General features: G+C 36.4%; 1 long non-coding RNA gene across 1 annotated transcript; it reads left to right on the plus strand.

The window, feature by feature from the left end:
• The first annotated feature begins 594 nt into the window (after positions 1 to 594).
• Positions 595 to 1,623, plus strand: LOC101178993. Its single transcript, XR_178369.2, has 2 exons — positions 595 to 777; positions 1,248 to 1,623. It is a non-coding gene; the product is annotated as an uncharacterized LOC101178993 (long non-coding RNA).
• The last annotated feature ends 5,998 nt before the right edge of the window (positions 1,624 to 7,621 follow it).

A 7,621-nucleotide genomic window follows, 5' to 3' on the forward strand; every position in this document is an offset into this window, starting at 1 on the left:
ACAACATTCCCCAAACAGCATCACATTCCAAGTTAACTAAATATCTGGATTGAATAGGTGAGAATGTAAGAGTTCCTTCCCTGTTGTTATAGTTTGAATGTATTCTCCAAATTTTCACATGTTGAAAACATAATCTCTCCATCCTCATGAATAGATTAATGTCATTATCAGGGGAGTGTGTTTGTTATCACAGGAGTGGCTTTGTTATAAAAGCAAGCTCTCTCTGACTCTCTTGCTCTTGCCTCCTAACCATGTGATGCTCTCCACCCTGTTATGAGGCAACAAGAAAGTCTTCACCAGATGTAGCCCCCTCGACTTTGGACTTTCCAGCCTCCAGAACATTGAACTTAAAAAACTTCTTTTCTTTATAAATTACCCAGTTTGTGGCATTTTGTTATATCAACAGAAAATGAACCGACACTTCTCACTGTCTTCTCCACAGCCACTACATGAGAAATTCAATTCCAAATCACCACTCTTAGTCCTAAGTGGTGTGGAGCTCTTCAAGTCAGCTTACCCATGTGTGAATTAACTAATCATAATAAAAAAAGTTACTGTTTTTTATAAAATAACTTATTTTATAAATTCTTTAGGCACTTGCTAAAACGAATAGAAAAAAGTGAGGACCACCATCAGTCCTAACATTGAGAATTCATATTTTAGTTGGAAAGAAATGCACACAGTTTGGAATCCTATGTAGTCAAGATAAGAGAACAATTTTCTGAATGCTTTCCATGGGCCAGCGTGGAAACTTAACTCTCTCACGTAGACAGCAAGGTAAGTATTATCTCACTTCACAGAGGAAAAAACTGAGTTTCAAAAGGAGAAGTAATTTGTTCAAGCTTTAGATGCTTGTTAAGTGGCTACACATGCATTTGGTTCTCCAACTACCCCACACTGCTAAAGTAGCACGGATGTATTTTTTTTTTTTTTGAGATGGAGTCTCACTCTGTTGCCATGTTGGAGTGCAGTGGTGTGATCTTGGCTCACTGCAACCTCTGCCTCCTGGGTTCAAGTGATTCTCATGCCTCAGCCTCCTGAGTAGCTGGGATTACAGGCATGCACCACCACGCCCATCAAATTTTTGTATTTTTAGTAGAGACAGGGCTTCACCATTTCATTGAATGGGAGTTTACTAGGTAAAGTTTTAGGAAAGAAAAAGTCAAGATAGTTCTGAAATCTTCATTATTATATCCTCTGTGAAGCACTCCCTCTCTAAATAGATTCTGATTCTCTGTTTTGTGTAGATTACACTCTGACACCAAGCCCTGCCCTTGTGGGAAGTATGATAAGCCTCAAGGCAAACAATTCTTCCTTCACAATTGCAGTCTGGGCACCTGATGACATAGAATGACTCATTGGACTCCTGCCTCTTCTACTTCATTCTTACCGTGAGCTCCCCTAGAAGATGTAGTATTCCGCCATTACCAAAATCTGCAACCAGAAGGATCAAGCTCTAGGAAGCAGCACACACTATACTCCTGTGTGGAAACAAAGTAATCCTCATCAGATCATCTAACTTGCTGTTGCTGTAAGGACTGCGAATTGGTAGCAATAAATAAGGCATGGGAAATAGGAGGGAAAACACCATCAATGACAATAAAAACTGAATGTGAAATTTGACTATCTGAGTTTAATTTATAGTTCTGTCTCTTTCTAGCTGTGTGACCATGAGTTACTTATCTCTCCACATCTTAAACTCTTCAGGATTGTGTGCATTCAAAAGAAACAATGGCATTATAATGTATATGAAGCACTGACAAAGAATACCTGGGACACAGTAGGTGCTCAAAAATAATATCCGTTAATACCAAGAGGAGCATACCTTCTGGCAGGAAATTTAAGACATCTATAAACTGCACATATATATTAAGTGCCATATAAATAAAACAAAATTTCTGTAATGGGGAGGGAGGGCCTGGGAGTAAGCTTTCTGTCACTCTGCAGAGAACCCTTGAACATGTAAAATACCCTCTTACTTTTTACCAGAAACCCAGAACTTTGTGAGGGGATGAAAAACAAGAGCCCTTCTTATTTGTTCCCTGTGAATTTAGCTTGACTTTCTGATATTTGACCCCTGCCATAGATTCAATCTGTTTCCATTTAGATCTATCCGTCTGTCCTGAATCTCTTGACACTGATCTGCCCAACCTACTTGCTGTCTTCATCCTCCAGGTTGGCAAGAATCTAGATTCTTCAGAGTGTCTAGTGTTTATACACTACTTCTTGCCAGGCCAGCTTCTGTCTGTGAGTTCCTGTCTGAGTGCCTCATAGCTGATTTTGTACCCTTTGCTAAGTCCAGTTTCCATTCCTGGTTTCTTCTCTTCTGCCCTGCCCATGACCTAATCAGTGCCCATTTTTATAACCAGACTTTTTTGCGCCACTTAAAATTCCTGACTTTGTTCCCAAACCTGTTCATTGTAATCCTCAGATTCTTCAGCATCAACAAAGCAGCCATCAATGCTGGATTCCCCCTCATTCCCTAGAAGCCTGTAACACATTATTCCAGGCATCTGACCCAGAATGTGCAGACTCATTCCTTGCATTGCCTGGTCTTCCAATATCTATAATCTCCTTTCCTGCAAGCACAGGAGCCCTGTTGTGGTGAGAAATCATCAAAGCCATCCTATTTGGCTATCTCCCAGGTTACAGGCTTTGACAAGGTAGCAATGACCATCTTGAAGGAGCAGTCAACTTCCTGATGGAAAGAATTCCTCTTGGAATTGAAATGAAAAAGCATATGTGGTCAATTTGCATAAATTTTGGGATAATTTTTTTCATCAGATCACCTAATTGCTATACTCTACTGTTTAGTGAGATTGATTAAAAGACAGTGGAGTGAGCACAAGTTTTAGTCGGGTTATGTTGTAAAAAAAAATTTTTTAAAGAAACAGACACCTACCTTGAGGGTTAATGTGAATTGTATTAGTTTCCTAGGGCAGAGGTAACAAACTACTGCAAACTGGGTTGTTTACAAAAATAAAAATTTATTCTTACATAGTTCTAGAGGCCAGAGCCTGAAATCAACGTGTCAGCAGAGTTGGTGCCTTCTGGAGATTCTGGGAAAGAAATCATCTCATGCCTCTCTCCCGGCTTCTGGTGGCGGTTGGCAACCCTTGGCTCATGTCGCCACCATACTCTCTACCTCTGTCATCATGTGGCATTCATCCTAGGCATGTCTCTGTGTCTTTGTTTTCTCTTCATATAAGGACACCAGTTATTGTATTAGGACCCAACTTAATCCAATATGTCCTCATCTTAACCTAATTACGTCTGCAAAGATCCCATTTTCAAATAAGGTCGCAGGGTGAAGTTCCAGGTAGACATAATTTGGAGACACAGTATTCAACCCAGCATATGAATATTAGTGAGAAGGAATATAAAGCACCTAGCAAAATGTCTGGCACACAATTAGGGTTTAATAACTAGTAATTATTGGTACTTGTGGCTTACTAAATTGGCTAGTCTGCACTGAGTCATGCTAGAGTGCTGAGTGTGTAGTGAAGGTCAGAGCAATTTACAACCATGTCAGTATATCTTTCTCGCTGTGTTTTTCTCCCAACCCCAGACAATTTAAGCTCAGTGCCCAAGGCAAGTAAATTTAAACCTGAAATCAATCAGTTTGCTCTGGTTTCTTGTAAGCCACGTTAGTACTCCTGAAATATAAGCAGCGAATTAACAGAGCCCTCTAATGCCTTGAATTAAATTTTGAGCCAAACTTCACTGCATGCTAAAAATAGATTGCCTCATTGTTCACTAGTAAAGGGAGGATCCCTAACTGCTTCAAATTAAGTTGTGAGCTTTTTGTTTGTTTTAATTGCATACTTTTCTCTGTTCAGTCTTTGTGGAGTCCATGGCTGCTACTTCTCTACTGTTTATATAAATTTTATCTTGGTGCTAAAGTGAAAATTGTGGTATTTCTTAGATATAGGGCTTTGTAAGGAAAAAAAAATTACACCTGTTTTCCCAAGAGCTAATTGTGATTATGCTGGGAAATAGGAAACTGAACTGGAAGAATCTGGAGAATCCCTTTAGCAGTATCTTCTGTTTCTCCTCTTGGACTTGCTGCCATTATCTTTCCCAAGCCAATTCCCAATTGTTCCTCAATTATTTCAAATCAGCCACTACTTCTTCAAACGTTAAAATCTCTTTACTGGATATTTCAGTTCAAAACTCCAGGCTACACTATTTTAGTGCCCAAGCTAAATACTATTTAGCTTGAAAGAAAAAAAGAATATTCTGCCATATGTGACAATATAGATGAACCTCAAGGACATTATGCTATATAAGAGGACATTAGTTACATAAGCCTTATTGTTTTCGATTTTTTCAAAATGTATATACTTTACAATAAACAGATAATTAAAATTTTTTCTCACTTCTTCCTTACCTTGATATCAGATTTTTTCTATGTGTTTTTTGAGGTCAGGTGGTGACTACAAAGATACATTTTTTTCTAATTACACTATTCTGTCCATGAATGAAACCAAACTACTAGAAAAAAACTGCATACCTGAATCATGTTTTACCATCCTGTACCTTTTTTTTTACTTTTTCTTTGTTTCCTTCTAAATTATTATATAATGTGGTGTCTCTAATACACTTTGAGGAACATTAATAAGAAATAGCTTCATAGAGCACACTTCTGTATTTACCAAAATAATGTTGTGGAAAACATGGTTTAACACATGGCACCATATTTTCTCTCTGAGGACAAACAACAAAAATAGTTCTCCAGAATCAACATTGAGGAATGTTTTACTCTTCTGAGCAATTGCTTTTGTTTTATTGTATAGACCCTTTGAGATGGTTAATCAACCACAATTCTGTATTTTTGTGGTCTGCCAGAAACCTTAATGATGTATCTATTTCCTATCACTAGAAAAGAGCAGCATAGTGGTGTGCTAATCATGCTAGTGGTTTTATCTTATTTTTCTCACCTTCATTCCCCCATTCCTCTGTTATGGTTTGCATGTTTCCAAATCTCAGGTTAAAATATATACCCAGTGTTGGAGATGGGGCATAAGGAGAGGTGTTTGGGTCACAAAGGCAGTTTCCTTATGAATAAATTAATACCCTCCCTTAGCGGTGAGTGAATTATTGCTCTGTTGGTTCCCAAAGGAGCTGGTTGTTTGAACAAACCTGGTGCCTCCCTCTCTCTCTTTCTTCCTCTTTTGCCATGTGATCTTTATGCAGACCAGTTACCCTTTGCTTTCTGCCAGAAGTAGAAGGAGCCTGAGGCCCTCACTACAGGCAGTATCCCAAACTTGAACTTTCCAATCATGGGACTCATGAGCCAAATAACTTTTTTCTTTATAAATTAGTGAGCCACAGGGATTCATTTGTAGCAACATTAAATGAACTAATACCCCTTTTTTATCTTATTTGTGTGCATCTTGCTACCTGCCTTAAGTCTTCTTAGAACAAGGCAAAGTAAAAGGAAAAATATTTAAATTAATAAAATTTAGTTTACACATGGTCTTGATTAAAGAAAACTGGTTGGATTAGACCTAGTTACATTTAAATTATCTGCGGTTTCTAAGATGGCCATTAAGAAGAGAGCTCAGTTTTTCACATTTCTAACCTACTTGTGAGATTCTTTAGAGTGTGGTATAGACATCTTATAATTCGAAAGTAGTAAAGAGACTGAAAAATAGAAATTGTTGTTGTTAAAATGTTACTGAGACCTAATTTCACAAAGGCCTCGTAGGCATTCTGTAGGTAAAATTGCATAGACCCAACATCTTCCCCTGGGAATCTAGAATCACAAATAAAAGGTTTACCACATTCAAATCAAGCAGCTTTGGATCCAAAAAGATTCAAACTAAGAAGTGTTTGTACCATTCTAAGAAGTGAAGTATATATTCAGTTGTGGTTGAAAGAAGGTGCTGTAAAACACAGTCATAAAAGAGCTTGTGCCTCTTTGAGGTAAACGAATGACAGTTCCCAGGAGCCACCAGGGTTTAAACAACTTCTGAGTTATTTCAAATAACATAAGACAAACATTCCAGGAATGACCTTATAAAACATTTTTCTATTTGCCCTATTAATTTCTTCAGATACTAGTTCACTAGGAGAAAGTAAAAACCTGTAAAATATAATGCTAAATCTATAAGTCCGCAAGCTTAAATTTAAATATTTCGAGTAAATACATCCAAGTTGTAAAAATGTCAAAATATTCCCACTACTTGACTTATTAAAAACAAAATTTCCCAGGCTAAAGCGAAGTAGGAGAGGAATGTTTGCTCCATCATTCTTTCCTCATCCCTAATTCCAAAAGTACTCCTCCCTTTGTATAATAAAAAGACAGTAATCATCTCAACTTGTCAGCCTATATAATGCCATGTAATTGTCATGACATGCCACAAAATGTAGACAAATAATGTTTTTGAATTATTTTTTTTCAACTTCCAGGCCTATTACAATGTAACCACATAAACGGTTGGTATTATATTGCCATTCCAGCTTTTGTGTTACTGTAACTAATCACACCCATCATGTCAGAACCAAGAGTCTTTAATCATTATCATCCTCATTTCTGAGGGGTTGGGGTAAGGAGACAAATTTTGTCAGTCTTATAGAATTGGCAATTACAGATATCATAACCTCAAATTTCGAAATTCAGTAGGAAAATTCTATTTTATGTTAACAGATAATTGGCTCCACAGAGGAGGCAATTAAACATTGAAACATTGCAGATGCATTCTGGTTGGCAAATATAATGACTAAAATGCATCAAATCTCATTCTCAGGAACTTATACATGATTTTAGGATCAAGTAGATATGTTTTTAAATGGTCAACTCCCACTTTCAAGTGATTTCAGTTATTTAAATAATTCAATAATGTCCTTGCAAAAATGGATTTGACATCTAAGTCTTTAATAATTTACAGTATTAAGAGAGCACTTGCCATTAATTTTAGGAAAGGATTTTATATCCTGATGAGAATTCCTAATATAAAATTTTATTGGCTAATCAACATGAAAAAAATAATAACCCTATTTCTAAATTAAGATAGTTTTTTCTTAAAGTAAATGTAAAATATTCACCCAACTGCAAACTTGGTCAAGTGGAGATACACAGACAGAATAATGTATTAACAAAAATAGATTTCAAACGCCCGAATTATTGTTCCATAGACTAAGATTCTAAGATAACAATACTTGCTCTTGGAGCCAACTGAACATCTTCCTTTTGGATGTTCATAAAATTGTACTTAAAATATGTTTTTGATTGATTAATTTACTTTTACCTAATCAGAACTATTTAGCAATAAAGCTCACAACTGCATGTGTATTCACTAAAATATAAACCTTAGATATTGTAAGATTATATGAACATTTTAAAATCAGCCAAACTATTTTTTTCCAAAGGGTATTGCCAAATTTCACACTGACCAAACCATTAAAAATAATAACAGCACACTAGATTACATGGTGGCCAAAAATATTTATACATTTTCACTTGTATGTTTCCAAATTTCACTAAGTTATGATCAGTTTTTCCTCAGGAGAAATTCTCTTTGATTAATTGATTTAAATTGGTACTGACCTTCAAATGCTTTATGAAAAATGTGATTAGTTAGGTTTCTTAAATCAAGAGTTAGCAGGCTGGAACTTA

This window comes from Nomascus leucogenys, chromosome 6 (genome assembly GCF_006542625.1).
Source record: "Nomascus leucogenys isolate Asia chromosome 6, Asia_NLE_v1, whole genome shotgun sequence".
Classification (NCBI taxonomy): domain Eukaryota; kingdom Metazoa; phylum Chordata; class Mammalia; order Primates; family Hylobatidae; genus Nomascus; species Nomascus leucogenys.